The 23,222-nt window shown below is 40.3% G+C and overlaps 1 protein-coding gene and 2 long non-coding RNA genes across 5 annotated transcripts in view; 1 reads left to right on the plus strand and 2 right to left on the minus strand.

The window, feature by feature from the left end:
* ZNF385D (zinc finger protein 385D) overlaps positions 1-23,222 on the plus strand; it is a 567,358-nt gene that overhangs the window by 145,234 nt on the left and 398,902 nt on the right. For both annotated transcript variants that reach the window (XM_082193430.1, XM_082193439.1), the window contains exon 4: positions 7,836-7,900. The gene's annotated coding sequence lies outside the window, so the exon portion shown is untranslated. The remainder of the gene's footprint in view (positions 1-7,835; positions 7,901-23,222) is intronic.
* Positions 491-12,182, minus strand: LOC309515576. 2 transcript variants are annotated; one of them, XR_014212516.1, is made up of 4 exons: positions 12,040-12,182; positions 6,298-6,830; positions 5,987-6,023; positions 491-601 (listed from the first exon to the last, which is right to left on the minus strand). It is a non-coding gene; the product is annotated as an uncharacterized lncRNA (long non-coding RNA). The 2 variants fall into 2 exon arrangements; XR_014212517.1 differs by lacking the exon at positions 5,987-6,023 and having other exon boundaries at positions 492-601; positions 12,040-12,181.
* Positions 6,837-12,031, minus strand: LOC309515607. Its single transcript, XR_014212565.1, has 3 exons — positions 11,898-12,031; positions 7,810-7,867; positions 6,837-6,982 (listed from the first exon to the last, which is right to left on the minus strand). It is a non-coding gene; the product is annotated as an uncharacterized lncRNA (long non-coding RNA).

Below are 23,222 nucleotides of genomic sequence, written 5' to 3' on the forward strand. Positions count from 1 at the left end.
GCGGCGCAGCGGCAGCAGGAGGCCCCATTAGCTAAAGTGGTGCTTCAGCTTAAGAACAGTTTCAGGTTAAGTACGGACCTCCAGAACGAATTAAGTTCTTAACCTGAGATACCACTGTAGACCATTCTTATGCCTCTCATGCCACCTTGTACTGTAGATGAAAATGGCAGCAGGTAGGCATATATGTTCATCCAGTTGAATGTTGCACTTCGAATGACAATGTTCTCGCACTGATTATAGCTGAGAGGAGTGCCAAAATGAATTTGTAATCCGGCATCTGCACATAAAAGGCCACCTTTCTCTCTCTCTCCCTCCCCACAGTATGTTTCTTTACCGCTATATGAAACAACAACAAAAGCGGATGCGAGGCGGGGGGCGGGGGAGGAGACTCACAATACAAAATAGCATCTAAATAGCTCCAGTCATTTGGTTCTTTCAAAATGACTTGAAGAAATGGAATAATCTGTTTGGTTTATGAGGCTTTCACAATGGGAAATTTGCTGCAGTACCTGTCAATTGCGGGAAATGTGGAGAATGTATTTGATGTATCGTGTAACAACTTCATTTGAAATTCTTTGCCTAAACTCTGAAGCAATCAGAGCTGCCAAAGGAAGGAGAAATAACAAAATGGGCATCTAGCAAAACTGTTTAATATAGAACAGCAAATTGTTGCGTAGGACAAGGTCAGAATTTGTTGATCAGAATTTGCACAAATGTACCTCTGTGTGCGTACATGTGGAGATCATTGCAGATAATGTGCCTTACATGCATCTGTAGCAGTCAATTTAGGCATATATTTTCTACCTTTTCTCCACAAGAAGAATAATATTTACTGAAGCCATGTGAGGATATCCCAGCTGAATCCTTGTTCAGCTGAGAAATCCAAACCCCCTATATTCTGGTATATGTGTGGATTGGGCAGAGGTGTCGTCCGTCCAATCCTGCTGACCTCCGCGGTCCTACACCTGTGGAGTAATGACAGCATCACCTGCCCCTTCCACCTGCCAAACATGATCTGGACTGGATCCCAGGTGACATAGTGATCTGCCTGCTGTTCCACCTTCTGCCCTGGCTGGCAGGACTGTGAATACAGCGGTCTCCTCACTACTCCATTAAGCCTCAATGGGCAGCGACCAAGGTTAGTACTGCACCCTAGGATGAGAACTCTGGTTAGCTTCTGTGTAGATGAAGCACTAATCCACAGTTAGGGCTGAGATTGCATTGGGGGACATATGTGGGCATGGGGAGGAGTAATGGGGAAGGATCCTGCTTTCTGGGGTTTGCCTCTCTATGTGCAAATTGCAAACCATATTTGCAGGAAGTCAGCATTCCATTTACACCGGGCAAAGTTTGCAAAGTTAGCATGATCCTTTGTCATTTAAAAATGTAGGTTTCTGGCTCCCGTTCTGTCAATATGTTTGATTTACACTATTGTTCATTCTAAATCAACACCAAATATTGTTTGTTTTTGAAAACCTACGTAAAATCATAGGAGCTGGGCAAACAAGGAACCTGCCTATAATTCAGTGTCTAAGACGCAGCGTGTGCCCATTTAACAAACCCTACTCTCGGACAAAAACAAGCATTTGTTTGAGCATTGACATGCAAAATCAATACAGAACACATTGAGGCTTCAGTTTGCTTCAGATGTTTCTATGCTTTAGATGTTCTGAGATTATCAGTAGCCAGACTATTTCATTTTAGGAATTTCAAAAGATAAATTGGTTTTCTTCACCTTGTGTTACAGCCACATGTTTGATTTTAATAACTGTATCATACTTTAACGTGCAACCTGCTATGTAGTCATAATCAGAACGTTCACCCCCATAACAGCCCTGAGGGACTATTAATATTGCATTTTGATGGGTGGGAGATGGGACTAAATCTGACAGAGCAATGACCAGAAGTAACCAAAGATTTGTTGCTGCTGGAGGGGGAGCAGGAAATGGTGCTTCCCCATCCAAGCTGTGGTGCATAGTATCCAAGGCCATTTAAGTTAATTTTTTCATTATAGTAAGGTAAAGGTGCCCCTGACCGTTAGGTCCAGTCATGGACAACTCTGGGGTTGCGGCGCTCATCTTGCTTTACTGGCCGAGGGAGCCGGCGTTTGTCCGCAGACAGTTTTTCCGGGTCATGTGGCCAGCATGACTAAGCCGCTTCTGGTGAAACCAGAGCAGCGCACGGAAACACCGTTTACCTTCCCGCTGGAGAGGTACCTATTTATCTACTTGCACTTTGACATACTTTCAAACTGCTAAGTTGGCAGGAGCAGGGACCGATCAATGGGAGCTCACCCCATCATGGGGATTCGAACTGCCAACCTTCTGATTGGCAAGCCCTAGGTTCAGTGGTTTAGACCACAGCGCCACCAGCGTCCCTATTCATTATAGTACTAGGGTATTAATAATGATGGTGATGACAGACAAAAATCTAACCATTTGGTGCCCATTCATGAAAGTGCAAATCAGCGGCCTTACTTTGCCTAGTGATAGGGCCGGTTCTACATGGAAATCCTATATATTTTTGTTCAGAAGTAAGCCCTACTATATGAGTCAATGAGTCATGTTCCAGGACAGGGTGCATAGGATTGTAAGGTGCTAGCAATCATGATCTCCTGACATCAGGACACATATACCTCATTGCCTGGTAGTGGTGTGGGTAGTTTTAGACTCTGGGCATAATAGTCTTTTGAGGACACACAAACACCTTTAGATGGCCATGCAATTCATTCATTTCAAAATGGCACAAGCCAGCCCTGCTGCTTATGCTGCGGAGTGAGGCGTTGGGACTTCTGCATCTGAGTCCTGCCCTGATACCACCACTGCTCTCTGGATCATGTTGTTAGCTTGCCAGAGGGAAGGGCTGCTGGCCTTTTCTTCATTGAAGCCAGCTACACCTGCACCATTTAAAGCACTTTACCATCATGGCTCCCTACATTTCCCTTCTGTTTTGGTTTTGTTGTGTTCCAGACCATGGGGCTTTGGGAAAATGCAATGGCTAGGATGGCACTGGGACAGCTGGACATTCTGCATACTGGTGTATTTTTTATTAACTAAACATTTTCATTTTATATATTGCTGTGACTTTTAATACATATTCCTCCCTGAAAGTCTGGTGAAGAGACGGAATGACAATGTTTTAAGTAAGTAAGAAAGGCAGAGTGGTGGCATTGACTATTTCTCAGGCTGAACAGGCAATGCTATGAGATGCAACAAATCCTCTATTTGTTTGTCCTCAGGTTTTTTTTATTTCTTTCTTTCTCATTTATGGAATCATCTGTCAAGAATGCAGGAGGTGACAGTGAAATGCATAGTTCAGTGTTAACAGCAACAGCTTTTCTTTCCTCTGACAAAGGCAACTGCTTAAATAGGTCATGGAATAAAAATAGTATTGAAAAGCAATGCATGGGGATCGGATATTGTTTCTTGCTCCAGTGGTGTAAATCTAGAGTAACCCAAGTTTTACAAAAGTAGCTTGAACAATATGGCAATGCAATCCTACACATGTCTACTACTCAGGAGGAAGTCCCACTGGGTTTAATGGGGTTTAAGCCCAGGAAACGGTACAGGATTAGAGTCTAATTTTATTATTTAGCATGCAACACTATACTCATGTAGCTGGGAGTGTGTCCCATGGAACTCAATAATTCTGAGTAGACATGTTGAAGTGTAGGTGGGTTCCCACGAGGCAAGACACAGTGATAACAACAAGAACCTTTATTGAACTAACAGAACTGGACATCAGGGCAAAGCAACTGTTTATATACATTTCTGAAGGCCTGGGCCACTCCCACTCCCAACGTGATTGGCTGTCTATACTTCCAAGCTGCGAATCACGACTCAAGAGTTTAAGGGCCAATGGCAGAGGCCCCAATCCTGAAATGTTCTGTGATTGGATGTCATGTATCGAATCAGAACACAGGAGCTCAGAATCCTTAGTCCAGATTCAGGCACACACAGACCACTGAATACATAACACATGTATAGGATTGCCCTGCACATTAGTTAATTTAAAAAATTTGCTTATTTATCTTAAATCTTTAAATGAAGAATTTCAAAGTAATGGAATTGAAAACAGCAGAAGAGATAACACCTTAAACATCAGTTTAAAAACACCAAATATAGCAGCATCACGTTACGAAAGAGTCATCTTAAAATGATTGGGTGTGTGTTGAATCTTGGACTGGTGCTTTAAAAATATCAGATTAGTGCTGTTAGGTAATATTGGGGGGGGTCTTGCTCATTTTGCTGTGTGGGGCCCTGGACGTCTGCCCTGCCCTGAGTACAACCAGAACTTTCCATTACTGGTCATGCAGTGGTTTGCAGTTGAAAATATTGACATCCATAGCCAAGTGGGACCTCTTTGTGCATAATTCATTGTGAGGTCAAAGCCAGTAAACGGCACTGTGAAATCTGATTATTAATGAATTAGCAAAATCTAGTTGAAAAAGCCATTTGATTTCTGCTTCTGCCAGCAATTGAGTGATTACTTATATGGAACATTTGTAGAAATGAGGATTTATTTTAGCAAGCTGAAGTATCTGTAGTGTAAAAGTGTGTGTTTGTGTGTGTGTGTAAGACACAGAGAGGAGACTCCTCTGGAAGTAAGCAGATCATGCAGAAAGCTTATACTAGAAAAATGTCTTCCAAATCCAATTCTTCTTTTCAAACTATCATTGCCAGAAGGTTGCCTCTGAAATCCTTCTAGCTTTTTATTCACTTCCATTCTTTTCATATTTACTCAGTGCAGATCACTGTGACATTTTTATTTAGCTGCATGATCGTCCTGAACCTTTGATCATTTTATTTGTGGTGACCTCTGTGCTGACTGCCTTGGGTAATTTGTGCCATCAGTGGTTTTGATTAGTTCAACTCTGGTGAGTCTTATGTCTTGATCTTCCCCAGGGATCTGAAGAAGAGCTCTGGAGCTAGCTCCCATCAAGAGTGAAAGTGTGTGTGTGTGTGTGTGTGTGTGTGTGTGTGTGTGTGTGTGTGTGCTACTGGTTTTGTTTTGTTTCATAGTCACTACAGTGAGATTAATGTTGTACCAAACACTGAGCTAAGAGGAAACTCCAGTGCCTACTCTAATACTAACATTGGCAAAATGAGACAGAAAACTCAGTCTTAGCTGTGTCTTCATTGCATATTAGCTAATGACTATTAACTGGTAGCTCTTTCATCTTAAGATGGGATTGTTTTAGACTTGCTTATCCTTGAAATCAACACTGACTAGATTTTCAGCATCTTAGCCCGGAACACCCTTTACACACCAATGTTCTTTCCTGAAATGCTGGCCTTCCCTATTTATTTATTTTGATTGAATGGGAGGAAAAGCTTGTGCAGGAGAAGTTTCATTAAAGCGAATGGGGAAGTTGGTCCATGCTAGGGAGTGTTTATAACAAATTTATTCTCTGAAATGCTGGCAAGGACTAGAGCATCCTGAATAACCTCATGGTGAACCATGTGCTAGGATGACAGGGGCCACTCGGGGAAGAACAAGAGGAGGACTTGGCTGGAATGACTTGATATACAGGGGCCAGATCAAAAAGAGGACAAGACTCCTGCTCTATGAATGTTGTGTAAAGGAGGGAATTGTAATGTAAACTTCACCTGCTAAATTTCTTCTTCTACCTGATTAGAGGCTTTACTCCTTTTTTTGTCTGGCCATCCTATTGAGCTAACAAACAGACAGTGCTGGCCCTGATAATAGGCAGAGTGTGGCAGCGGCCTCAGGGAGAGGATGCTGGGTGCTCTGGGGAAGCAATACTGGTACCACCTACCCTTACTATTCCTCATGAGTCCTCAACTATGGCTTGTATGACTAGTGGGGATTCTCTGCTATACACATCTACCAGAGGAGTAGCAGTCCTGTCCTGTTTTGTATCTGGTCACTTTTTTGGAGCACAATCAATCAATCAATAGCTAGCAGTATACATGACTTGAATCCAAAACCATGATAAAGACTTTACATTTATTCATTTATTTACCTAATTAGTTGGATGTCACCCAATGGTTTCCAAGAAACTTAAAGACAAATAAAGGCAGATAAGGAATAACACAGGGGAAGGGATCATATATTGCATTAACATTTCATATCACATGCAAGAAAACAAAAACAACACACCAGCCCCATAAACCGTAACAAACAACATTAGCAATGTAGTCAAACAATAAATGAAGCAATACTCCGACCCACTAGTTAGCAGATAAATGAAACCTCAGTCGCCTCCCTAGACCGAAAGCCATACACTTCAAAACCAAAACCAAAACCACCCCCCCAGTAATCTCTCCAGCCCACCTGACAGTCTGTCATCAGGCCAGCTCCTGCAGATCAGTTGTGGTGGGGTCCAGAAGTCCTCCTCCAAGCATCTCTCCTCTCTCTTCGGTGGGAGCAAAGCAGGGAGATGGTGGCAGAAGTTTTACCTCCTTTTCAGTTGTCCCAGCTACTGCTCATCTCTTGCTGCTGGTGGGGGTGCAGGAAGACGGGTCCTTCCACTTGGTGTCAAGACCAGCTGTGTCTGACTTCTTCACTATACAAGTTTCAGTGAATGCTGAAAACACGCCTATTTACCCTGGCCTTTGACATCTCAGATGCGTGTTTTCAGGGCCCACCCTCTTCCTGTTTTAACTGTTGTTTAATTCTTAATTTTTGAGTTGTTGTAACCCACTCTGGGACCTGATGGCAAAGGGCGGGTAGCAAAGTTCAAAGTAGTTGTTGTAGTAATAATAATACAATGGAGCGAAAAATGTGTTCTACCCAACCTTCTGCCCTGACAGTGCTTCGGGTGTGGTGACAACTCCACTTCTCTGTTCCATCATTCTTCATCTGACCTGTTACCAAGAACAGAACTGTTACTTTTTTGAAGGGTGCCTGTCACATCCCATTATTATCAGGGCTTCCTGAGATCCAAGTGCAGTGCCTGTCATTTGCTGTCACCAAACTCATCTATAACTTCTTCCGTGCATTCAAAGGACACAGTGTCCTTTAAAAGAAAGAAAGAAAAATAAGTAAATCCAACAGTTTATTTAATGTACCCTGAGTTAATTGATACGAATTCACTTTGCAGCATTGAAACAAAACCTAAGGGGCATAACATGTTAATAAAATGTTGAATTCAGAGTTAGTCACATTTAGAGTAGAGCCAATCAAAGCAATAGTCATGACTTAAGCTCCACTGGTTTCAGTTGATCTACTCTGATCATCTGGAGCCAACCCAAATGTAGGGTCCTGAGTATCTTGTTACTTAAGATTTTCTCTGGTTTTGATTTCTTTTCTGTGTGAGATACTTTAGTCAAGAAAAAGAAAAGGAAAGTAATCCGTGTTGTTTCCTTTGAATTACTTGAGGATGAATGGGCCTATAACTTTTTAGTCTGTTATATAGTTTATCATACTGCTGTGACAGACCTACAAAAATGACACGAGATAAAATATAATATAAAATATATAAAGTATAGCAAGTTTTACTTTGTACAGATCTATAAGCTTCCGCAAAACAAGTAATAAATAGAAATAACAAAATAAATTGCCTTTGAAGTCCGCATGAGACAGTTCCTTTCAGTCAGCCTCAAGTGAAGAAAGAAATGAACATTTTATGTGAGAAGGTGAATCTATAATGTCAAAAAAATAAAAAGCAACAGGTTGGTGGTAGTGCCACATTAGAGAACCGTGACCTTCTAATGTACAAAATGCTCCCTGTTTCTCTGGCTGCCTTATGTATAAAATGGTCTGTGAATATGTTTGTGTACTTGTTATATCTGTCCTGCAAGATTTGTGTCTGTCTTTAGGCATTCTTCTAGTAAAACTGCTTACATTTTATGCTTGTGGTTTTCTCATAGATTTAGTTTCATTGTCTCTCTGGAGATGGTCCCTGAAGTAAAAGACAGGGAGAAGAATCTTTGCGGTAAGAAATCTAATATTTATTAGTCTCCTGCTGAAAGCAAGAAATACAAAAATATATGCTTAGAGAAATAACTGATGTGCGTTTTAAACTGATGTTCACATTTTTAAAAGATTCGTGGAACCTAGGGGGTTACCTGTATAGGACAATTTTTGACAACTCTCTGTAAACAGGTGCCACATCTTTCAGAACCCTATTTTAGCCAGGGAGTAATTTTCACTGAATCCTGCCATGTTTATTTTTACCAGATGTAGCTGCCCACAAGTCCTATTGAAAGCATGCATCTTATTTTTATAAAAGGCTTTTTTAATGGATCAGAGGGTGGGGTGTTTTGTACTTATTGTTTGCTCTAGAAATAGTGTTCCCCTGTATTTACTGGCATTTAGGTTTCTGGCATCTGTGTCGGTTGAGGAGCTAGCTAACTATGGCAATATATCATGTCAAACTAGGCTAGTTATATAACTGTTAAAATGCTGGTTTTAAAAAAGATGCCCTGGAAAATGTTTTTCTACATTAGAGTCGCATCTCTTTGTATTAGAAATAAGCCAGTGTAGTGTTGTTGATGGGGTGTTGAAGAGAACCGGAAAGACTGTAGTTCAAATCCCTGCTCAACCATGATGTTCACTGGGTGACCTTGGGCAAGTCACAATCTCTCAGCTATTCTCTCTCAGGGTTGATGAGGTGGTAAAAGGAGGGTGGGAGGCGTCATATTTGTAGCCTTGAGCTCCTTAGGAAAGGGCAAGCTAATTATTGCAATAAATAATGTTTTCCTATCACTACTCTGATATCTGTAAGCAGACAAACTCCGCTCTGTATGGGTTTTCCTTGCTGCCAACATTCTCTTTCAGGTGTGAGGGGATTGGCTATCCTTGGCTTGATTCTAATCAATAGGGAAGTTTTAGCCGATGAGTTCAAAGCAGTGGGGACTTTGTGGGGACTGTGTCCATAAAATGTTGGACTTTTTGGACTGGAATAATGGGCTGGAGTTCTGGATCTTATTGAAAACGAAAGGTCAGCACAGTCAAATATGTGCCTTGAATTTCAGGACAGCTGGAGCTCAGAGAAAAGCTAAGTAGGATTTGATGGCTAGATACCCTAATGGGAATAGAAGCCCAAAAAGGCTGATTTCCTGGAGGCAGAATCACAAATAATCCCAATGAGAAAGAAAAAGAAAAAGAAAAAAAGAGGGAGACATCTAAAATGACAGTGATGTTACACAAAAAAGCAGAGTGATGAGCAGAAAACAAAAAAGGACATATATAATACATGGAAGAAAGGAGAGGACACCAAGGACAAGTTCAGATGAGGAGCCAATACTTGTAGAAGCAGCACCAGGAAAGCTAAAACTTAGAACAAGCTGAGGTTGGTAAGGGATTTTGCAAGTTACAAGAAGGGCTTTTCTTCTATGTTTAAAGCAAGAGGAAGGAAACAGTAGGCTTAACGTGAGTATGGATGGTGGAATGTTAACTGTTGACAAGGAAGAGGTACCACAGGTCAGCTCCTATTATGCCTCAGTCTTCTCCCAAAACATGATTTGAGTGCAGCTTTTCAAATGTAGTATGACTGGGGAGGAGTCTGGATTGCAGTTCTAGGTTGATAGCGAGGTGGTAAGGAATACCTAGCTACCTGAATGAGTCTGAAACTTTGGGGCCAGGTGAATTGGACTGTAGGGAACTAAAGTACTTTCAGAACCATAATATTTGCAAAAATACTGGGAAAGGGGTGAGGTGCCACCACAAGACTGAAAATGATGGCAAGACTGAAACTGTGCAAATTTTCCAGGCTTTCTTCAGAAGAGGGAGAAAAGAGGAAACAAAATTATGGGCAATCTAGCTTTGATTCCAGGAAAGATGCTAGAACTGATGATAATGGAAGCAGTTTGAAATAATCTTGATAACGATTCAGTTATTAGTAGAAACTATCATGGATGTGTCCAGAATAAATTTCTGCCAGACTCAATTTATCTTTTTTAAATTAGAGGACTATGAGAATATTATTGACATAATTTGTCTTGCATTTGACAAACTTACCCTGCTACACTTTGGTGAGCAAAATTGTTAAATGTGAGCTAGCTGATAATTCTGACAGATCCTGTCACAGCTAGTTGAAAAATCATACCAAAACATCTAGTTCATATGTACATGAGCTTGGCACTGGTGCCCTCTTTCTTTCCTCTCTTCTTCCAATGCAGGAAGAGATCATGTTTTTGATTCCGTTTTCAATTAAATATGATTTATTATTACATATGGGCCACAAACTAGGGTTAAACATCAACATGATTTAGGTTATCAAAGTAAACCACACTTTTGTCCCCAAATCATATTTAAATCTAACCGCAGTTCATCTGGGTTTAGACATGATGATAAACCGTGGTTAGTTAAAATTTGAAATGAAAGCTTCCAGTCTCTTCCATGCAGTTGCACTGGAAAAGGAAAGCAGTTCATGAGCCCCAAGCTTGTGTACATAACACTACACCACTGCTCATGTAGCACTGTATTATATAGTTCTCAAATCTCATTAGTTCTATTGGTTGTTCTATATTTGAGTATTCACTTTGAAGTCACACTTCAGTCACCTCTTGTAATACAGAACAGCTGATGAATCTATAACAAGCCTTTTGTAGAAGATACTCCTTTGAATCTAAGGAATGTGAATGCTCAAGTGTGAACACCTTTCTTGTTTTTCTTTTCGCTTGTTGACATACATTTCTCTTTCTTTTCTGTGAGATTCTATGGGGTCTTTTCCTCCTTTTTACAGAGATGAAGCTACATTAGGAAACACGAGAACTTTTCTTCTTCAAGTTTGGTTATTTATAACCAGTTTAGCTCTATAATTAAGCTTGTGTTTAATTGCTGTAATTGTGCCATCCTTGTTTAAAGACAAATGGGTTTCTCTGGGCTAGAGTATGTGCTGATATTTTTATTCTATTGAATTCCTTTAAAAGGCTATCTAGGGAGCTTCTGGAAACCTTGAAATAAATACAAGTCCCACACGAGTCTAGAATACAAAAGAGGACACACACACCTTGGAGAAAGCTGCACACATGTTGCAACTTTTGTGTGCTATTGTCATTGTGTCCCCCCACCCACCCCAGTGCTGAAGAAATAAGCCACTGATTTATTAATAAATTGCTGCTCTCTTTGGAAGTGGAAATTGCAAAAGTGGACAAAGAAGAGAGGGCTCTGGTTAAGTAGATGTTTCTCTTCTATACAGTGGTACCTCAGGTTACATACGCTTCAGGTTACATACACTTCAGGTTACACACTCCGCTAACCCAGATATAGTGCTTCAGGTTAAGAACTTTGCTTCAGGATAAGAACAGAAATCGGGCTCCAGCATCACGGCAGCAGCAGGAGGCCCCATTAGCTAAAGTGGTGCTTCAGGTTAAGAACAGTTTCAGGTTAAGAACAGACCTCCAGAACGAATTAAATACTTAACCTGAGGTACCACTGTACATGCATTTCTATTTGTTCAGTCTTGACCCCATTGTATGATGTTTGAGAAAAATAAGTAAGGGTTTTTTAAATCATTAAGAAAGCTGGAAATTGTAGCTCTCTGAGAGGTCCATTACAATTCTCATAATTCAGGGGCGGAGGGAGCCATGACTGTTAAAGTAATATAAATGTGTTTTCAGTGTATGGTGTAGATATTACCTTAGTCTTCAGGAAGATTCCCTCAAATTGATTCCCCTTTTCGTTCCTCTCTCTCTGTTATTCTCCAGAGTTCATAGCCTTTATCACTTGCTACAGTTCCAAACATCTTGCCCTTGGGAGCTGAACTGAAATCATATGAAAGAAGTAAGGCTTCTGTTTTCATAGTGTGGCTGTGGCTTGGTTGAAATTTATGTAAAACTCAGCCACGGTCATATAGAAGATTTATGAAGCCCTTTGATAAGCAATTCAGCACATGTTCAAATATCTAAAAATAGACACCATTGCATATTACATAAAGAAGCAATATAGTTGACACCTCATGTATAACACTACCTCTTGTTATTTACCTTCAGTTTCTGAAAATGGCAAAAAGTGGTTGTTGTTTTTTATTGAATCAACTGTGAAGTCAGGTTATGCGGCAATTTTTCATTGTTTTTCAAAATGTTCTCTATTTTAAAAAAAGTTTCTGCAGTTTGAAAGGTTGCTAACCTTGTCTGCTAGAATATTCAAGAATAACTGTCAGCACTGTTGTGGGAAGATGTACCCCTTATGCACACTGCCAGCAATATACTCTTGTTGAGAAGTCTAATTGATCTCAGTGACATCAGAGGTGCCCTCTTACGAGGGTGATGGGGGGGCAATGTCCTGACGTCACACATGCGATGTCAGGACATGTGGAGGAGCCAGGGGCAGAGCTGAATGTGTCGGCCATGCAGCCTCAACCCTTTGTCCCTCCAGAGGTTTCTGCACTACAGCTCGCATCAACCTTGACCATTGCAACATCTGGAGGGTCAAAGGTTGCCCTGCCCTGCCCTATATGAATCCTTTGAAACGTGTAGAGCCTCAGTCAGCCATTTTGAAAGGGACTGTGGCTTGCCATGGTATGATTCTTATTAACTTTCTTTAGGAGTGAGGAAGGTATTTCCATTCCCATCCATATGAAGATCCGATCATCTGAGATTGCTTAGAGGCATATGTCTACAAACCTTCAGGTGAACAGTGGCTGGCTGGCTACAATGCAGTTGATAACAGTCAACGCAAGGCCATCATATGAAAGTTTGAGACATTTTATTTTTTATAAAGCGACAGATAAATGTAATCAGTAATAGTGATAATACAATAGGGGAAAATTTAGCTCAGGTATAAGGAATATGTGCCCCCCCCCCGGTGGTTTCATGCATTTTTATAAGCTGCATGAGACCACTACCACTCTGAGTACAGTGGTACCTCGGGTTACATACACTTCAGGTTACATATGCTTCAGGTTACAGACTCCGCTAACCCAGAAATAGTACCTCAGGTTAAGTACTTTGCTTCAGGATGAGAACAGAAATCGTGCTCTGGCGTTGCAGCAGCAGGAGGAGGCCCCATTAGCTAAAGTGGTGCTTCAGGTTAATAACAGTTTCAGGTTAAGAACGGACCTCCAGAACGAATTAAGTTCTTAACCCGAGGTACCACTGTATCTCTGATCATGTTGGCTGAGCCTGGGAACTAGAGTCTAACAAGTGGTGGAGGATCACAGGTTCCTCGTCCTCCTGCCCCTCTTTTGGTCAGACCTCCAGATCTTCCTGCAGAGCACTGTGGCTCAGACGTAAAGCTCTTGCTATGCACTGGTTCCATCTCTGACTCCATCATGCACTGCCTGCTCTGAAACCCTGTAGACTGAACTAAATTAGAGGGACTAATGGGCCAACTTGGTATAAGATGGTTTCTTCTGCAACAAACATACTGTTGAACTCCCATGTCTGCAGCACTTCTGTGTGCTATTGGCTACGCCTTTGGACATGCCTGATTTAGATATTATGGATTTTTGTGGAACTTAGTTTCAGCCAAAGAGCACAGAGCAGCAGTGGCCAAAACCCCCTCCAATGATCCCCCCCCCTCCGGCTCACAAACGTCTGCACCCAGGTCAACACCCTGGTGGGGAACAAGTTGCCTTCTCCCTGGTCAGCAGATTGATCCTTTGATGGGCAGAGAGGGGTTGACAATTCTCTCTTTAGTGGATCGATTTAATGCAGGGGAAGCTTTGTGCCTGCATATGTGTGTGTGTGTGTGTGTGCGCGCGCGCGCGCGTGTGTGTGTGTGTGACACAGTGTGGGGTGGCTTCCCCCACTATTGGCATGTGACCACCCCTGATGTTTGGCCAAGGGTAAACATAACCCTCAGACCATAAAAGGTCAGCCACCCTAGGCATAAAGTCTTGAGGTTTTCGGTAACCATTTGTGAAGGATATGATCAATGGAATATTGTTGACATGCTTAGGAGTCGGTTCTAAACCGTTCAGCTTGTTTTTCCTTTCCTTCCTAATTATTTTCTATCTTATATTCACATAATAAAATATATTTACATTGTGGTTCTTTATCTCAACATGACATCCGACTTTTACTTCTCTTTTCTCCCCAATTACTGGGAAGTGGTGCTTGCACCCCAATTCAAAAGCCATTAAAAAAATGACAACTTTTGTTGGCTAAGCTCTAGGCTTGTTAGATTCACTGATGCTTTATGAGGCTTATAATATATTAATGTTCACTACAGAATAAAGGCAGACAAAAAAAATATTGATTTCAGAGAGAATGTCTTTTAGCTGGGCTTTCTTATTTCAGGGCTGAATATACTGTAGATTTTGCATCAGTGCTGGGAGCAAAGGGATTAAAAAAAATTCAGTTCTCCATCAGGAGGAGGTATTGACAGTGTACAACCAAATCATCAAAAGGCATAATGGTTCTATTCAGGATAATTCCAGAATAGTTCCATCTATTTACTCTAACCTAGGTCATTTGTAAAAGTTAAGAAGTACATGTAAACATTTATTCTGAAATTCCTTTTCTTTAGCAGATTCTAAAAAAATAATTAGCAGTAGACAAATGCTCTCATATAGGTGATAGTAAATCCTACTGAAGTTGGTAGGCTGCTGAACTGGTTTAGACATGATACAGGTAATAGCCAACACCACTGTGAGTTCCCCATCCCGTAGCCATATTGTTCAGAAAAACAACGGATATAATAGATGAACAAGTTCAAAACCCATCAGTATTGTTGAAGATGCAGATTTAGATATACATCCATATTCATTTCAATGTAGTGGTATGAGAATTTACTCACAGTAGCTATGTGGGTGGGTGATCACAGCAATTTCATCCAGAAGTGTTAAATACATGCGAGCTTTGGATATTAGCGGGGGGGGGGGGTAATACTTCATGTTTGCTATAGGGTGGAGGGACCTATTGCTTAGTCAGGAGCCATAATTTAGTCTGTTAGCTCAAGTTTTACTTGATTAGCCAACCGACTGAGCTGATCAGAATTTACAGCCCTTATTTTGTGCTTTGTGTTCTTGTATTTTTACAATGCCAGATTAACCTCCTTAAAATAAGGTACCTGTTGAAGAAAAGTGATTCTGGAAGTGTAAGGGCTTCTAAAAACAAACCTGTTCTTCGTTTCCTTGAGAAGTCTAAAGATAAGAGGGAAAACACCATAGAACAATTTCGGTGGCTGAAGCAATGATATGATGCTCCCATTAAATTTTCAGAATTACACTAGATAAGATAGTTCAAGCAGGAGTTGGAAGACTGGGAGTGGATGGTTCTGCACATCAGAAAGTGACAGACACATGCCACTAATGCTAGCTGTTCTTTATCCAGGAAGGTATCTCTAATACCTCTCCACTTTTCTCTCTTTTCCCCCTTTTGCTCTAAAGCCTTATCACTGGGAGCACCAGAGCTGCCTTTCAGCATTTACCTGGTTTATATTCTTCAATCAATCTATCCCAGTTAATAGAAAAGATATAAAGTAATAATAAAAGTAATGGTGACAGACAGGAAGTAGGAGTTCAGATGCATTGTGTCTACTGTCTGGAGGCTTCTTGTAAAGAAACATATTTTCCCCCAGGTTTTCCCTGACCCACAAAATTGGCCCCCATTATTGTTTTCACAGTACTGTGCAGTTTACTGGTTTTAAATGCTGTATTGGTGTTTTTATGATACCATTTTATCTGGTATTTTTATGTTGCATTTCTGTATACTACTTAGATATGTTTAAATATTAAGTAGTTTAGAAATGGTTTTAAATAAAATAAGCAGCTTCCAATGTGCCAAAGACATGAGTTTTGATCATATCTATCACCTGCAGTGCAAATGGGACTGGAAATTTGAAAGTACAGGCACAGCAATTGTTCAATTAGTGATGAAGTAAGAGGCAGTTGCTTCGGATAAAAATATTAACTTCTAGGCCAGTTAGCCAATAACAATGAGCATCTTATTATATAAACTCAGTGCTTTTTATCTAAAAAAAATATGTTTAGGGGTACTCTCATTTTGACTCAAGAAAATCATCATTTTATAGTTCAAATTGGGGGAAATACATACAATAAATGGACAAAAGTACAAAGAACATGCATTATCTCATATTACACAGCAGACAGCTCATGGTAACTTCCACATTGGCATGAAGTTGTGTGCACTAACATTTTCCTGATTCCTTTCTGGGAAAGGAAATGAAGCTGCCATCGGAGGTGATAACAACAAAACTGACCAATCACCATGCTAGATTCCAACTCCTACTTCACACATTAAACATTTGTTTTCACCTGAGACTCAGGAAACATTGCGCAGGGGTAGCAATGGAACTGACAATTCACTGTGCTAGAGAAGAAACTAAAAAATGATATATTTTAGATATAGATTCACAAAATGTTTAGGGGTATGCGTACCCCTGCATCCCCCCCAAAACACTGTATAAACTACTGGTATAGGTCAGGATCTGCTGCTTCAAGATGGTCCACTGGGTTCATCCCAATGGTATGACTGTATGATTGGCTTGTGCTTAATATTATGCAAATAGATGCATAGTGGATTATGTATGCTGAATCATTCCTGGTGATTTTTGACTGACTAGAATAATGCAAGAAAACTAATCTTTAAAACAAAGAAGAAATATGCTCTTTTACACTTAAAGTAGAATTCTGTATGATAAAATGTTCTAAAATTATGTTGAAAAGATTTTCCTTGAACAGGATTAGCAATTTCTGTTCAAAATGAATAAATCCTGGTCTTAAACAAGGAAGCTTGTGATTGCTGTCTAACATACTGAAATAAAAATGCTTGATGCCTGTGCTTGTCTTTTAATATTAATGTAATCCCTCTGAGCATATCGGTCTAGTTTTTCACAGACTTCCTTGTGTTTAGAGCCCCCTTTTCAAAGGGAAACATAGCCTAAAGGGAATACACCATGTTTTATTTCAAAAAGCCATTTGAGATTTTCATATTCATATTCTTGGAGCTAGTTGTTGCTCCTTTCTTAAAAGATATATTAACATATTAGCCCTATTAAGCTAAACTTTGTGTCTATTGCAAGCATTTCCAATACATATATAGAAAGTTGATACATACCAGAAAAATACAGGCTTATACTGCATAACAGAATGGTAACAGAACATATGCACAGGGACATTTTTATTCCCTGTTATCCAAAACATTCTTACCCAAATTATCAACCAGGGAGCGATGCCAAATGGCAGCTGTGGTGCTCCCAGTGCTGGGGTGCTAATATAACTCCTTGCAAACTGTAATGGAGTCACGGAGAAGTGTCCATCATCTGGCCAGAGAGTTAGCCCATTAAGAGATCCAGTTTCCCAGAAATGGGTAAAGCATGGAAGAAGCAGAACCCCGGCAGAGACCATTCTAACCCTTGTTAGACTAGAGCAACTTGCTCACTGAGCTCTCCTTGGTGCTGAAATGACTAATATGCCTTGTTGTGGGCTTCTCTGCAGAACCATAACATAACAGTCAAGCCCACAAGCAGGTTGTGAGCACAACAGCTTTCGTTCTTTCTAATGAGCCTCGAAAACTAGTACTGGATGTGGTACTTTGACATATTTCACCCCTTTCCTGACAATCTCTTGCATGGAATTTATATTTTTCACATTGGCTGGTTTGGGCTGTCCATTGTGATCTCAAGTAGGGTTGTCATATATCCTCTTTTTCCAGGACATGACCTCTTTTTCATGGGTAGAGTCGTCATAGTGATCCATAGTTAAAAGTAGAAGTCAGCAAACGTGTCCTTTTTTTTGCTCTTCAAAATATGACAACCTTATGTGTACTTGGAGGAGCGCCCATACGCATGCGTATATGCTATTTCCAGCACACTTCCGGGATAGAGGAACACTCATGCGCATGTGCACACGCTATTTCTGGCACTCTTCCGACCCAGTCTGCCAGGGAGTGGACTGGCCAAGCCTCAAAAAATGTTGCCAACCCTGGCTTAGAGGTTTTCTTACAATCAAGTGACATATAAATTATGTTAAATAAATAATATTCTCCTTTTTCTCTTTTTTTGTAATGTTGTCTTTTTTCTGTGTAATTTTAAATTTTTTGTGTTTCAATAAATATTATTTCAAATAATAATAATAATAATAATAATAATAATAATAATAATAATAATAATAAAATAATATTCTCCATCTAAGGAAGGGAGAAGTTTTATTAGAGTTCAGGGACTTATTCCAGCCAGGCAAAAACACTCAAGGAAGATGCAAAGCAGAGCTGATTAGCAGTGTGGTTCAGGAGAGTGTGTGACCTGGGAAGAATCCTGAGGGCCAGACAACAACAACAACTTATTTATACCCCGCCCATCTGGCTGGGTTTCCACTGCTTCTCTGGGCAGCTCCCAACAGAACATTAAAAGCACAATAAAAGATCAAACAGTTTTCAGATGTCTTCTAAAAGTCAGATAGTTGTTTATTTCCTTGACATCTGATGGGAGGGCATTCCACAGGGTAGGTGCCACTACCGATAAGGCCCTCTGTCTGGTTCCCTGTAACTTCACATCTCGTAGGGAGGGAACCACCAGAAGGCCCTCAGAGCTGGAATCCAGTGTCCGGGCAGAACAATGAGGGTGGAGACGCTCCATCACGTAGAGAAGCCTGGAGGACAACATTTTGCCTCTGAAGTAAGGGAAAACTTTTTTTGCCCCATTGCATATCACTTTACAATTCCTTGCGTTGAACCACTCTTGCAATTTTAAACCAATCCACCCAATTTGGATAGATCCTTTTGGCACTCCTGGTAAACCCTTCTCATTTTACCCCCCTAAAAAAATGTGGTGTCATCAACAAACTTAACCACATAACTACTCACACCTAACTCAATATCATTTATGGGCAAGTTCAAAAGCCCTGTCTTTGGGGTCCAGACCATAACATTTTTTTTAAAAAAAAGACCAACAAAAAGTTATGGTGTGGTACCACCTAAAGGCCATTTCACTAGCAGCCACCAGCTTTCCCTCACCTGCTGGAGAAAAGCCTCCAAAGAGGATATGTAGATATGTGACTTTTCAGGTACTTATGAATGGCCTTAAAGGTCAACATCAGGACTTTGAATTGGACCCCCAAATAGGCTGGAAGCAATTGCAGATGGCAAAGCACTGGTGCATTGTAGTATAAAAATGGAACGTGTGAGAATGTGACATGCAAGCCACTGTTGGATCAGGAGCTTGCAGATCTTAGTCTGAACAGTTGCTTTCTGGATATTTTACAAGGGCAACCTGAAGAATCAATTATCATAAGCTTCCTCTCCCTTTCCATTTCACTTTGTTGTAATAAATGAAGCTACCCAGAGCATCCCCGTTTACAAATATCTCTCAAACTCATTTTAGAATGAAATAGCTTTGTAAGCAATTTTCCTGTTTAGGCACAGGGTTTCCCTCTTGTTTTTCTTCTCCATGTAAATGAGTTTGGCTCAACACATGAAGGCTCCTTGTGCACATTACAGAGCACATAGAAATATGGATCAAATTGCACATCTTTATTTACATTTTGATTGAAATTGTGTTCATGACCGCAATAATTCCCATTGTTCTAATCATCCAGAAGGATATGCATGTGCACTTTCTTATTTAACTCAATAGTTGATCATAGCATTTTTATTACTAAGTATAATTTACATAACCATGATTCAGTTGCCAATTTCCCCATAAAAGTTTTAAAAAGTTTATAATGCTATATTTCCCCCACAAACATTTATGACCTAATTAAAACTAATATTATTACTTATCTTTACTTGGTAATGCAGATAATTAGCTTGAAATATTGAGAGAAGATATATACACTAATTTGATCAGGCTCCCTGCTGTTAGCAATTTGGTCATAATAGCAAAAGCTATATTGTTTTTCTCCATAATTTCATATTGAGGGCAAATAGCTAGTCTGTCTGAAGTATGAATGATAAATTGGCCAAAGTATTTTAAAGCAACACAAAATAGAAAAAATAGGTAGATACTGAATTATAGATTAGTAAGTGATTGTTGCAATGGTGTCTTGTGCTTCTTGTTTTCAGACCCATTTTTGTTTTCTGAAGTGAGGAGGGTGATATTTTGGTTTTACTCATTTTTTGAGAGAGCTCTCTGAAACACAAGGTTTCAGTGTCATGTAGGATGCCTGCAGAAGTTCTAATTAGCCTCCAGCAATGTTCACGAAAAGAGAACATGTATTGATGAACATTCATAAATGTCCTCAACTGAGTGTATTTCATTAAGAAGCCCTAGTCACCAGTGACTGGAAATTCTGATTTGATTTTGCAATTCAGCCTGGTCATATAACCTGCTCTACATTTTGAGGGCAGCTTACCCAGAATGAATCATAGAATCATAGAATCATAGAATCATAGAGTTGGAAGAGACCACAAGGGCCATCGAGTCCAACCCCCTGCCAATGCATTGAGGGTACTTCCTGCTTCTGAAGGTTCTCACTTGGCTGTTACAGAAGCTTCTTGAATTTAGACACATTTCATACCATTGCAGATCTAACAATCTACCTCACCCCTTAACAGCACCAGTCATGGGGTTTTATATAATGTTAGTCTTACTCAGAGTAAACCCATTGAAATTAAAGGGCATGTGTACCTTCAGCCCATTAATTTCAATGGCCGTACTGCATTAGATACAGCACAAAATGTTAATTTAAAATCATTCTTACTAGTATCTATCTGAGAGTCACTGAAAGCAGAATATGCTGTAAAGAGCAGTAGGTAAAAAACCATTTACAAATGCTATTAAACAACCTATTAATTTATGGACAATATTAAATATTCATCTGTGTCAGCAGATGGTGATTTTTCTGTTAATGCAATAGGCAAATCTATTTTATAGAACTATGGCTCTGTTGTGTATAGGTTGGCCAGTTTTGGAGAGGGTATGTGTTTTAAAGAAACCGCAAGATTTTGCAGGGTTAAAGTGAGGCTACTACTGAGAACCACTCGATTTTGCTTCCAAATACTGATGCACTGACTGTCTATCATCCATTCTTTGGCATAGTTTAATACATGTACCAGTTTGCAGCCATTTTCAATATAATCATCCATTGCTGCTTGGGGCAGGAGAAGAAACTTTCCCCGTGTTGTTGAGGCTCCTGAGCCAATGGTACTTCTGGAATGCCCATCCAAATATGTATCCCACTGACAGTAATGTAATCCAGAGGAACCACATTCACATCTCAGTGAGGACATGCTTTCTCTGCATTGTATTATTTTCATTGGGATGAACAGTTGATCATTCTGGTTACCTTCATAGCAGAATTGGGATCTTTCTTCCCTCTGACTCCAAACCCCTCGCAAAAAAATGTTTGTTTACCAAGGAGTATGGTACAGGGACATGGTTGGTGCCGTGGTCTAAATCACTGAGCCTAGGGCTTGCCAGTCGGAAGGTCGGTGGTTTGAATCCCTGCAATGGGGTGAGCTCCTGTTGTTCAGTCCATGCTCCTGTCAACCTAGCAGTTTGATAGCATGTCAAAGTGCAAGTAGATAAATAGGTACCACTCTGGCGGGAAGGTAAACGGCATTTCTGTGTGCTGCTCTGGTTTTGCCAGAAGCACCTTAGCTGGCCACATGACCCGGAAAAATTGTCTGTGGACAAACATCGGCTCCCTCGGCCTGTAAAGCGAGATGAGCGCCACAACCCCAGAGTTGTTCACGACTGGACTTAACTGTCAGGGGTCCTTTACCTTTACATTTATGAACAATTTGCTGGGAAAGTAGGAAGTTATTTCATGGGGGTGCTACTTTCAAATAGAAAGAAGTAGGTCTGATCATCTTTAAAATTCTCCTGCATTTTCTGCTTAGTAATTCCACAACTCATCAGTGACCCAGAGGTCAGTATTTATGATAGAAATATATATTTTTATGCTAAACCAATGTGCTCCGTTTAATATTCTCATGAAAGTGTGCCAGATGTAGTTTCATGGAAAACCAATCTTGTCCTCTCATCTTTTAGGTGGAATTTTTCATATACTGAGAGTGGAAGTTAAACATATAGGGTATTTAAATAGCCAATCTTGAGCTACATGTGTTTAATTTGTAACTACAAATAGCAATATTTTTACAAGCTCATCACTATAAATAAAAAATCTGCGGCATTCTATAAGTAAAAGAAAAATTCAAATGAAGTAAAAGGATGTGTCTCAGATATCTGATATAGCAGTGTGGGTTTCTTTAGGATTTCACTTCTGAGCGGGCTGTGGCAGATAGCTACATTTTTCACTGTGTTATATCATCAGTGAAATTCTGTAAGCTGGCACAGTTCATGGCAGCCTTGAGTTACCAGTGTTACAAGACCTTCTCATTATTTATACACATGTGCATGAGAACCCATATCTAACATGCATGTTTACAGTACTACCAATTTGGGGATCCTTACTGGAGGTGATTGTATGCCGCAAATGCTTAGGGAAATCAGCAATAACTGCACACTTGATATTATAAGCATAATATTTATTCATATCATTTTTACAATTTAACTGTCATACCCTTGTTGTCTTATATGGAGTTCTGGGGTTAGACATTTAAAACCAGAAGAACTGAAAGGAGACTAAACAAAACAAAACAAAACAAAACAAAACAAAACAGGGAGAACGCTCACATGCAAATAGTTAAGGTAAGTCAGACCCCTGAAATTAAATAAGTAGATAGAAGTGAAGACAGTGAAGATACACGATGTGTAAGTAAGCAGAAAGTTGGATTTCACTGCAACTCCATAGTTATGATGGTGATGGTGATAACACTGTTAGGATATTTCCGTTCCACCTTAAAAGGGAGCCATGTTTGCTGGCACAGCTTCAAACACATCAGCACAGCAAGGGTTTGAGCAGGAGAGTCTAACACCTAGCTTGGGGGCCTGATCCAGCACCCCAAACCCCTTCAGAACAGAGTAATCATATAGTGAATGAAGCAGGAGCAATAACAAGCAATGTGTGTGGATCAGCTGAGGACGGCATGCATGTGTATATGTATGAGAGTATGTGGTTATGGCATGCAGCTTCTTAAGTGTTGAATGTGGTCCTTGGGCCAAACAGCCATTCCCGGTTTAAAGGCTAGAAAAGTTTCCGAGGTGGGGAACTGGATCTTGCTGGTAGACCAATCCCCCCACTTCCCATGGATCAAGCTTAACAGGTGGGTGGCTCTACACATCTGTCTGTCACCAGGTCACAATGATGTCAGGTGACTAGTTTTTGCAAAGCACAGATCATCAGAACTTACAAAGTGCCATGTAAACCCCAAGATTGGCTTGGTGAAAGGCAGCAGCTAGTGTCCATGTAGCCCTGAAGAGAAAAATAATAAAAATAGTTGAGAGCCAAAGAGGGAATGGTAGCTTAAATTGGCTGGGGTGGGGTGGGAGAGAGAAAAAGGCTC

The sequence above is a fragment of the Podarcis vaucheri genome, assembly GCF_965113315.1.
Source record: "Podarcis vaucheri genome assembly, chromosome: 12".
NCBI lineage: Eukaryota > Metazoa > Chordata > Lepidosauria > Squamata > Lacertidae > Podarcis > Podarcis vaucheri.